Raw genomic sequence first — 12,068 nt, 5'->3', positions numbered from 1 at the left:
CACAAGGTAGTTGTGAGAACATTTATAGAGAACTCAATCTAAAAAATATAATTCTCTTCATGTTAAGAGAGCTCTTGAGTTGGTGAATGAATATACAAATGCCTATGAGCTGATTGTAAATTAATATCAAATGACTACTATTTTGAATGTATGTTAAACATAATTATTCAGCATAAGCTTACCATAAAGATAGAAAACCTACAGAGTTCTATTTTGTTGCCTTTAAAATGTCTTGAGTTGAAGCACCCCTTCAGGTATCATTATAGATTATGTGACCTGCTTTTTATGCTTGTGTAAAAAAACATAAACAGTAATCCTACAAAATGTTGTCTTAATGGGTTTAATTGTGCCTGGTTATGCTGTACCTTTTTCCAAGGCAAAAAAGAAAATTAGAAACTAGAGAAAGTATGTCTGCCTGTACGCAATATTCCAGAATAGAGTTGAAGTCAGAATCCCAAGAAATAGAATGACTCAGGTCAGCATTACAGAAGGTGGGAAAAGCAGACTGTGTTTCTAGGGTAAGATTTTGGGAAAGGAAATAAATGCAAAAGGAGTTGTTCTGGACCTGGAGGTGACTTCATGAACCTAACAATAGAATGGTCATTGGAGGTTCCAGACACATTAGAGATGACCAAATAAACACAGATGGATTTTAAGGTATATTTAGGTAGTCAAATATTTTGATATTTTTCACAGTGCTGAAATAAATGGCGTATTACTAGACTCTTACATATCATCATCAGTAGATTCTTACCAATGAGTTCAGGTTTTTCTTCTCATACTCCACTGACAAAAGGTGGGCACAGACCAAGAATTTATTCACTAGGCAAATTTGGGTAAAGAACTCATGACCCAATGGCTCAGCTTAGGTCAAGTGCCCATCGCCCAGTGGTAATCAGGAAAGAGAGGATCACAATGTATGAACTTGGCTTCAATCCTAACAGCGAGGATGGGGGGGAGTATTTTTTCTGCGTTGCCAAAAAGGCAGAGCCACAGGTGTCCAATATAGCACATGTGATGTTTTTCTCAGATGTCCAGATGATTGCATTTTCCTATCATTGATCTATCATCTTTGTAAATATAGGTTCATGCAAATACCTTTCAAATATTGAGAAAGTGTTTGTTGAGTGAATTACGAATGACTTCACCTTTTCCTGTGCCAACTTTATAATCTGAATTTCAAAGATAATATGAATACCGTTCACCTGGACCTGCATTTATAGTGGAGTCCCCAGTAGAATAACATTTTGTCTCCTCTCTACCCTTTCTTTCTCTCAATGATCTCATCTATTTCTATGACCATTTATATATATATCTCAATGATTCCTGAATGTATATCTAGCAGAGATCTCATCCCCGAACATAAAAGCAGGATGAAAAGTACTTGAATGAGGTGAGTGAATAATATGAGAAAGAAGATTGGAAAAGGACAGGGGAACCTGGGTGGCTCAGTCAGTTAAGCGCCCAACTATTGATTTCAGCTCAGGTCATGATCTCAAGGTTGTGAGATCAAACCCCACATTGGGTTCCGTGCCGGACATGGAGCTTGCTTAAGAGTCTGTCTCTCCCTGTTCCTCTGCTCCTCCTCCCCTCAAAAAAAAAAAAAAAAAAAGGACAAAGTTCTGGGGAAGAACACTATTTGGGGCACCTTATACCAATTGGTAATAGCCCCCAGATCACTGCACTCTGAGGAGTTCTGATCCTGCATCCAGGCTCTGAAGGAAAGTGTGCCAGGTAGAGGGAAGGGCGAGAAACTGAGATCACTTGTACCACCTGTTCGAGCCACCCAGTGGTCATCTCCAATGAAAGGCTGCATGCGGGGAGATAAGCCAGCAAAGGAGGCTGGGATAGAATAACTAGGTAGGAAGAGAATTAGGATAGAGTCAAGTCAAGGAAAAAGGCAAAAAGGAAGGCTAATAATATGAAACAGCTTAAAGTGATCAAATATTATGAGGTCAAAAGAGATGTCTCTGTATTGGCAAATAAGCCATTGAGAATAGCTGTTGCAGTACAGTGTTCATTGTGCAAACCTAACAAGTGGACTGAAGAGTGGATGGAAGATGAGAAAATGTAAACAACAGTTGTAGTCTACTCGAGAAGCTGCCTGTGTATGACAAGGGGAGCCGGTGACTAGACTGGGCTACTGAATGGAAAGAAAGTTGTATTTTTTAATAGGACAGAAGTGAGCATGTTTGAAGCCTGTGCAGGAACAGGAGTTCAATGGCTCAAGCAGTGCAGGAAAAATGTACTAAGATTTTCACTGCAGCATTGTTTGTAATAGCAAAAAAAACAAAAAAACAAATGACTTAAATACCCAACAATAAAAAAAAGATAAATGCTGTGCAATCATCCATACACACACACACCATTTAATGTTGCATTTCTAGCACCTAGAACAGTATTCTATACTTATAACAATATTTTATAATTTTATGAAATAATTATATACTAAAAATTAATATTTACTAATCTAAATGATAATCATGTCTGTCTCTACCTGTAAGGGAAGGGATTTTTGTCTCTATGTGTTCACTGTGATATCCCTAGTACCTAGAACAATACCTGGCATATAGTACAAATATCCATTAAATGGTTAGTGTGAAAATGAAAGAACCAGAGCTCCACAGATGAATATGGATGAATTACATAAATATAATTTTGAATGAAAAGAATAACTTTCAAAAGAAATGGTGCCATTTTTATAAAAGTTAAACTTTTTTTAAAAAAAAGGTTAAGCTTTTGCACAGTGGTACCATATACTCTTTTGAGATATATACATATATCCCAAATATGTATATATAGATACATGCATATACAAATATAAGTATGGACATACAAACATATACACAGCTGTGTGTATATACATGTAATACATGTATGTATATACAGTCAATTTTCATTATTTACAATACTTATGTTCTCTAAGATACCACAAACACTAAATTAACAAATTCTGAACCATTGCTCCTAGGGAGAATTCAGGGTTAGATTCTTGTGAGGCTCTGGCCACATTTTTGTCAACTGGTCAATACATAACCTTGTTTTATGTATGTTTCCATTTAAAGACACCTTATTTATTATATGTTATTGACTCATTAACATTGAACTCATGGCCAACAGCACTATAACTCACACCCGAATGAAGCATATCTAATGGGTGTTTTCTCTGTAAGTCACATCACAGCCTTCTTGCACTTATGAACACTAGACAGCATTTCAGGCCTATGTTTGGAATTTGTTGTAAACAGCGAAACCACAAAGAAAAAGCACAAAAACACAAAAAGCATAGCACTAAACAGAACACTAAAAGGATTCTTCTTTATAGTTTAAGAGCTGAAATGAAAAACACAGTTTCCCTGCTCAACCTGAGATAGGAACATAGGGGGTCTAATGACTCAAAATTTATCCTGTTCTCTGCATACCCATGAGTGACTACAAAAGCACTGGTAATATTAACTTGGGGACCACAAATAAATTTTAGCTGGTGGGCAAATTCCCAAATATGATGAAATCTGTGAATAATGAGGATTGACTATATATTCATATATTTTGCTAGTCAGTACTTTTGAAGTCAGGCAACGTGGGATAACTGAATTACGGGAAAGGAAGGGAAGGGAATGTGAATTATGTAAGCAATGAAGTGGAGTGGGAGATAAGCAGTTATCCATTGTATCATGTAAATCTTTCTTTTGCTTGTCTGTATTATTCTATAATAAATTTAAAAGTTATTTTATTTTTAAAGCAAGAGAAAATAGGTGTAAGTTTCATAATTCTCTTATTAAAAGCAATGACCTACTTCCATTCCCACCCAGAATCTTACTTCCTAGAAGTGATCCTGTTCAGCTCAGCTTTTTCTTCTAGAATTTTACCCCACTTAGAAAAATAAAATACCCAGTTCTGGATCTTATATAGAATTTAGAATTCCATACAATGAATGCATTACCAAATCAAGAGTGTAGATTCACCTTAAGAGAAATGGAGTCCATTGCCATTGTAGAGTTGCAGTTTAGGTTCCTCACCAGTTAAATTTCAGACCAACACTAGCCTTGGGAATCTAAGTTGAGTGACATACGCAACAAACTTCTTACTATATTTTAAAGATTGAGCCAAATACAAGAGTGAGAAAAAAGGATCTTGCAGATCTGATAGTGGTGGGAAGTCTGGAGAGAAGGTTGATGTTTGAGAGGCACAAAAGGAAATCAGACAGCAATGATTATGATAAAGATGGTAACAATGAAATATATACGAAAAGGTGGCCTATGGAACATATTCCCAAATTACACTGTATAGATTTGTCTGTCTCCCCCCACTTTTTAAAAATATTTTATTTATTTATTTATTTATTTGAGAGAAAGTGTGAGAGAGAGAGAGAGTGCACAGAAGGAGAGGGAGAAGCAGACTCCCCGCCGAACAGAGAGCCCGAGGTGGGACTCGATCCCAGGACCCCAAGATCATGACCCCAGCCAAAGGCAGCTGCTTGACCGACTGAGCCACCCAGGCACCTCTGTCTCCACCCACATAATGAAAACATGGGTATGTCTGCTGTGTTCATTAATTCTTGCCACCTGGTAAGCACTTAATAAATATTTGTTGAATTAACAAGTGAATGAATACAAGATTGGCAAATACAAAAGGATAAGATAATACAATGCTATGGATGGTTTCCCCTGAAAAACCCTTTCATGTTTAAATTGAAAACATTTCTCATCCAGGTTGGAAAGCTAACAAAGAGTGAAATTTGTGCCTCCAGCACCTTCACATCACTGGGGCTCCGTGGATGTCTGATGGTCCAAGTCAATGCATGGCTTCCCCTTTCTCAGGAAGTTACAGTCAGAAGAACCCATTTTCAAAAGTAGCTATTGATAAGAATTCACTTAAAATGACAGGGAAGCTTCCTTTGGGGAGAACAGGGGAATTCTCTGGGGTACTCATTTTTAAAAGCCAATATTTAAATCTTCTATTTATCTCTGCTCAAGAGTCCATTTGTTTTGTTTCTTCCTTTTCTATAACTTCCCCGCACATTTTGGCTGATATCTTCACACTTGAGTCATTTTAATTATTTTCAGAAGAACCTAATGCTGAAGTTTCATTAGTATGTTAGTTTTATGGGTTTTTTTAATGTGTTACATCCTGGGAGTTCTCACTATATTGTGCTAGTTAACTTATCAGCCATCATTCATCACCAGGATTTGAATTAGCAAACATATTCTTCTGTTTAGTATTGCTTTATATCTTTTATTCCTCTGTCTTAATTTTGAATCGCAAATGCATTATAGTGCTTTATTCTTTTGGTTCTAACCCACTGACAACATAACTATAAAGACCCACAAATTCCTGGGTGCCTGGGTGGCTCAGTCGTTAAGCGTCTGCCTTCGGCTCAGGTCATGATCCCAGGGTCCTGGGATCGAGCCCCGCATCGGGCTCCCTGCTCGGCGGGAAGCCTGCTTCTCTCTCTCCCACTCCCCCTGCTTGTGTTCCTGCTCTCGCTGTCTCTCTCTCTCTGTCAAATAAATAAATAAAATCTTTAAAAAAAAAAAAAAGACCCACAAATTCCTTGTTCTTGTTTTTGTGATGGTCAAAATTCCATTATTTCATTACATGCCATAGCATATTGTTAAAAGAGTAGAGGTTAGAAGCCCTGACTTTTAATCCATTTTCTGCAATTTATTAGCTCTATGGGTTTAAGCAAATCATTCAAACCCTCTGTGCCTTAGTTTCTTTATCCGTCCAACAAGTATAATAATACTATTTTTATAGGATTGTTCTCAAGCCAACTGAAACACAAGGCTGATACTGTCTTCTAGAATGCACAAAACACTTTATCAATCTAAGAAACTGTTGTTAGAGGTACCTTTCCAATCAGATCTCCGTGGTCACTGTTTTAAGTGTGCTGGCCCCAAAATAGCTTCTGTTCACGACAGGCAAAATCATAGCCAACCACCTCCGTAGAAGTCAATTATTAAGTCTTTCTTAATATACAAAGAGAGAGAGCCCATGCTGTGTGCCTGACACTTTTTGAGTTGTCAATACAGTGGTCAATGATACAGGTAAAGTCTTTACTCTCATGAGCTTATATAAACATCTTCCCTTTGGAGTCAGCATAAGATTATAGGAAAAGGATAGTTTATATGAAATAAAAAACACATATGTACAGAAATATTTATATTCATAATGCAGAAGTGATGGCATGTTGCAAATTTGTTGCATACATTTGTTGCAAATTATACATATAAATAAGTCCCCCCACAAAAAAACCCTCCCATTCTTACTGTGTATGTACATACCTTAAAAACTCACAGGCATTCATAAGAAAACCAAGGTGATATTCAGGGTGGAGATGGGGGGAATGCTCACTCCCTGAGGCAGGTGTCTTCATTAACAACTTTACAGGAAGGTCATTCTCCCAGCTCAGATACAGCCACCTTCTCTCCATCCTGACAGCCCTCTCTTCTTTTTTTGTGGGAGAAGAGGATTTTGCTTCTGACCCATGAAAGACTCTTTCCTCCACAATCTCCATCACCCAAATAATGTAGACGACTGTGTCATACTATAAACATCCCTGCACCACATCCCACCCTAGGGACTGTATATTAATCCACTTTGGATTAATTTAATCCTTTTGGTGGAAGGTAAAGGCTAGTTCATGCTTTGTCCTTACAATGCGGCATAGTGGTGGAGGATACATGGGTGGAAGGCTCAGATCCCAAACATACTTCTTAGTAGCTGTGCAAGTTTGGCAAGAGATTTAGTTCTGTGCCTCAGTTTCTTCATCTGAAAGATGAGATAACAAAATTACTCATCTCACAATGTTTTTTGTAGGAGTTAAATGAGATAATGCATGTAATGTACTCTTCAGTGTAGAGTGGTCACTCAATAATATATAAAATTATTATTTCTTGACAAGGTAATTAATTTTGGTGTTTCCATAATCTTCTATGAGAGAGCTTAGTGGCTCTGAGAAAATGAATAAAGGTTTATTGGATAAATATAAAGTCAGGTTGGATAATTATTTAATAGTAGGAAGCTATATAACAGGTGCAAAGTTTTGGACCCTGGTATCTATGGTGGCAGTTAACTTAATTTCTCTGAGGGGGTTATATATTTCTCACCAATAACACAAAAGGATTGGCTTCAGTTCATCTCAAGTTGCAAAAATGATCTGAGAAGGAATAATTACAGAAAAAAACTGTAGTGAGGACTTAAAATTATTCAGAGAAGAGGCATGAATAAGAATCAAGTGGAAAAGGTTTCAAGTCAATGCAGACAGGAGGAACAGAGAAGAGTAGCTCTTGAGTCCCATTAATTGACATAAACCAATGACCTAAACAGAAAAGGTAACCTGAAAGTCTTCTGGGTCATGGGAACCATAAAGGATAGAACAATTAGCTCTAAGTGCCAATTTCCTGGATTGTTGAGTGGGTGAAATGACAATTAATTTTAAAGTGCTTTGAAAAAGGTAAAAGTGATTTAAAAATATGGGGACATTTAATAATGAGTGGATAAGCTCCTTCAATAATGGATACTTACAACTGAAAACAGGACCTTGGGTTGTGTTCATTCCATCAGCGTCCTGTTAGTTTTAGTTGATTTAAGGCATGAGATATAGAGTCTGTCATTCTCTGTCATAAATTTAACATCCAAAGTAACTTATTTTGCTTAAATATTCTTCCTTCTCTTCTTTTAAACAGAATTTTTGACTTTTGCTGTTGTTAGAGAATTGAAAACAAATTCTTTCCAATGCAACTAAAGTGTGGTTGCTCCTTACTCCCATGTCATTCTACAGATGGGAAAAGTTGGACTTATTCTTGAAATAAATTTCCATAATGGTACAAGGAAGGAGTTGGAGAAGTCAATGAAGATAATTGCCACAGGACACTGAAAAGGCCAAGAGACTTCACTAGATGAAAAAAAAATTATCACTATTTTGATAGTTGCACATTTTACAAATTATTCGTTGTCAACTCACTTTTATGTCTTAAAATAGCTGCAAACATTGTCAACAGTGGTGTTTGGTTATAACCAAAAAGATCTGATTATGCTGTTCTTGCAAGATAAAGTTTTCAGTTGCTAGGACAGCATTCTGCGCCCCCAGAAGCCTTATGCTTTGATCTTTAGTAAATAATTAATATCAAGATGTCTAAAGATAGCTCTTGAAAATCATCCAGATATAGGAGGCCATGAAAGGAGATTTCCTCAAGATATGAGAAAAAAACTTGAAAAATAAAAAGCAAAAATCTAATCTTGTCAAACTGTGATAGTATTTAAAATAATTTTTTTTATCTGTATTATGCCTTGGATTACCCTTCCATGTCCCCTCATTGTGTCCTATTTCAGCCTAATACACATGGGATCAGACTTTGCTTTCCCCCTAAAGTAAGGTTATATAGATGTGAAAGAAATCAAGAGAGAATGAAGTTTCCCATAACTTCTAAATCATTTAGGGAAAAAAATAAATCATGTAACTTGAGTCCTGCTGTCAAGGAACTAAGACTGCAAATGGGAGAGAAGATTAATACAGAAGAGTGTCAAATGATGTTTGCAGTAGGCAGCCTCCCAGATGGCCCCGAACGATCGCTCCTCCTAGTATTCACACCCTTGTATTGTCCCCTCCACATCATACCAGGGTCAATCTGTGTTACCAGCACTATATGACAGGGTGATGATACATCATCTCTGAGATTAGGTTATAAAAGGTAAGGTTGCTTCCATCTTAGTCACTCACTCTCTCCGCCTCTTAGATAATTCCCTAGAAGTGGAGTCAGATGTCATGTTGTGAGCTGCCCTATGGAGAAGCCCATAAGTAAGACTGACAAGGACCTGAGGCAAGGCTCTGAGGCCTAAAGCCAATAGCCACGAGGGTGAATTTGTAAAATGATTCCACGACCAGTCAAGTCTTCCGAAGACTGCAGCTTAGCCAGCATCTTGACTGTAACCTCCTGAGTCTGTGAGTCAGAACCAGCCAGCCCTCAGAAACAGTGAGGTAACACATGTTTGTGGGTTTAAGCCTCTAAGTTTGGAAGTAATTTCTTATGCATCAATATACATCTAATGCAGTGTTCTTCAGACTGAAACTGCTCTCAGAATCAGGAAAAGAGGGAGGCCGGTGAGGCCTCAGCTCACATGGATAAGCAGCTTGGACAAAGTGTGGCACAAGTGTGGGCATTTCAAATATTGAGAACAATCTTCCCCCTGCCTCTCTGTCCCAGCCCCATAGTTCCTCTCTCCAGCAAAGTCAGTTACTTGCTCCTTGTATATCTTTCTGACATATTCTGAGAATTTCTGATGTTGATTTGAACATCTTTGATCTACATAAATACTATGAATTTTTCCCTCATATATATGGAGGAGAGAAGCATGTAGGCTTGGGAAAACTTTGTACTATGTTCTGAACCCATCTGCAAAGGGCATTGTTTATCAATCCTAATGTTTAACATCTAGTGTTTGAACTTACTTCCTCTTTATTCTGCTTTTCTATTTTGCTCAAATCCATAGAACAGACTATTTAAAATGCATTTGCATTTGGGACTATTTAAAAATCACTTGAATAATAAACTATTCTAAATGGTTACTACCATTTATGTAGCAGACTAGTTCCCATCAGTTAGTCTTTCCTTTCTTTCTGGAGATATTTAGCTTTCATTAATAATTTATTATCTGTTTTAAACAAATGTGCAGTTGGTGTTCATTAACATTTCATTATTTGGTTGAACACTGTGCTCAGCTCAGGGTCCTTGAATGTTAAATTTACAGCCTTTTAGAATTGTGAAGATTTCTTGCTCCATATGAAATTCACACATTAATTATTAGGGTTTTATTCTTGTTTATGAGCCTCAGAAGCTCCTGAGACTTTCCAAACACAGGCTGTCCATGAAGTTTTATTTTCCTTCTTGGGGTTGGAATCATGTTGCCTACATTCTGCTTCTTTTTTAAGTTTAACTGAAAAAAATGTAAGTGACTATCTGAATTAATATTTGAAGATTCAATGAAAATTTATTTCAGTCTCAGGTACACAAAAATGAATTTATTTTCACTTACTAACAATTTTTTCCTTCAAATGTAACATTTCTATATCACCATTTCCACAGTCATGTTTTTATATCTTCTTTGTAACCCCAGTTTACCTTTTGGCATGTGCTTCACCTCATTTCAGAGTTGACTGCAAAGTTTATTTTTTAACCCCAGACCACAGAATATATTCACACATCACACACATCACACACACACACACACACACTGATTAAAATATTCTAAAATCCATAAAAGCTATAGCAGTCATATTTAAAACCTAGTCAACTGAATATACTTATTTTTATGGTTATTTTCCAGAAGTTCCATTTCTGCCCTTAGCTATGTATTCCTAGACCTTTTTTCCCTTGCTATAGTTAATTTTTAACATGGCTTTGCAGAATATGCAATAAGTATATATTGTAAATACAATTTACAGAAATTTTCTCCAGCTTGCCCTCATTTCCTTTGCGATGGTGCAATAGTAACCATTTGCTGCTGGGGCTCTACTAATTTCCTCCATCCAAACTTAATTGACTTCCTCTTTTTTGGTTGCTTGGCCCCTGCCCTGTGAGGCCAACCCCTAAAGTTTACTGCTTATGATTTTCCAGCTTTTCCAACTTCATTTTATTTGTCTTAACATTCACCATTGTTCAATTTTGTACATCTATATTCTACCATACAATGCAAGTCTATCTTCCTATGTGAAAACTTTCTGACTAGAACACACACTGGGGTTTGATAAACTAATATCTTAAAAAAAAAAAAAAGGCAGTAAATAGTAAGAGAAAGTTAATCTAATAAGGAAATATTACATCAGTACAAACTCATAGAAACAGACCCCGTTCCTGGATTCTTGGAAGTTATCACAAAGATGGCCCACATTGAGAGAAAACTCACAGATTAGTAGTTCTCCAAGGTCAGTATGCTTAACAAAACACCACCTGGGATGCTTGTAAGGGTTGTAAGTTCTAGGCCCCACTCCCAGAGAATCCGATTTGCCAAGTCTGAGGTGGGATCCAAGAATCTGTGCTCTGCAAGATTTCTATGAAATCAGGTTTAGTCTCATGCTTTGAGGAAGATTGCAATGAGAAACACAGAAAGCTCGTACCAGATCAATATGTGTATGTTCATAGTATTGAAACAAGGAGGAAGATGAAGTAAGTGTTTATCATGCATGGGAAATTATCATCCCTCTTTCAGATTTTCTAGAAGAATCTTTAGGGAAGGTATAATTAAAGGAATCATTTAAGTAAACCAGGAAAAAATATATTTATGGGAAATTGTCTTAAGAAGAGTTTAAGGAAACTATTTGAACTTGCTTTGAAACCTGAAAAGACAGAAACAAAGGAAAGTAGGCATTTTTGACAAAGTAGAAAAATTAGAAACAACTAAGATGGAGGCTAATTTAAACTTTACAAGATCCATTAATTCTAATGATTCTGTCTGCTTTATTACAAATTTATGGACATACAGTTGACTCCTATTTAATGTGGAAAGATATTGGAAATAGGCCTTTGCCTGTAGAGCAGTGACTCTTCTTCCTGGCTGCACGATAGAATTACCTGGAAGCTTTAATAAATATTTACATCTGGGACCCACCCCCTATATATTGGGTTTTAATTAGTCTTGGGCATAGCCTGTGCATCAGGATTGCTAAAAACTTTTCAGATGATCTTAATGTGCAGACAAGGTTAATAACTACTGTTCCAGTGAACCTGGCAAGGTTCAGGTAAGCTCTCTGAGATGGACTGATTGACCAGAGTAATGCACACACAGTAGACAGTGCTTTGCAGTTCATCATTAGCTAAAAGCTCAAAACTCTGTACTTGTTTCCAATGTTAAGTGTTATTAGAGAAGGCAGTTAGATGCAAGTTGTGTTTCAGTAACAGAATATAAAGATTAGTGTTTGTATTTTTATTTATGTAATTTATTTGGCAAATTAGTCCATACCTGGGAGTGAAATAAGCCTAAAGTCAGATATGAATATCCTGATCTTCACATTCACTTAGACCTTAGACCTGTGGTAGGTGAAATAATAGCCCCAAAGGTGGGTCTTAATC

The sequence above is a fragment of the Phoca vitulina genome, unplaced genomic scaffold (assembly GCF_004348235.1).
Source record: "Phoca vitulina isolate PV1807 unplaced genomic scaffold, GSC_HSeal_1.0 scaffold17, whole genome shotgun sequence".
Taxonomy (NCBI): Eukaryota; Metazoa; Chordata; class Mammalia; order Carnivora; family Phocidae; genus Phoca; species Phoca vitulina.
This window is presented reverse-complemented; position numbering follows the sequence as displayed.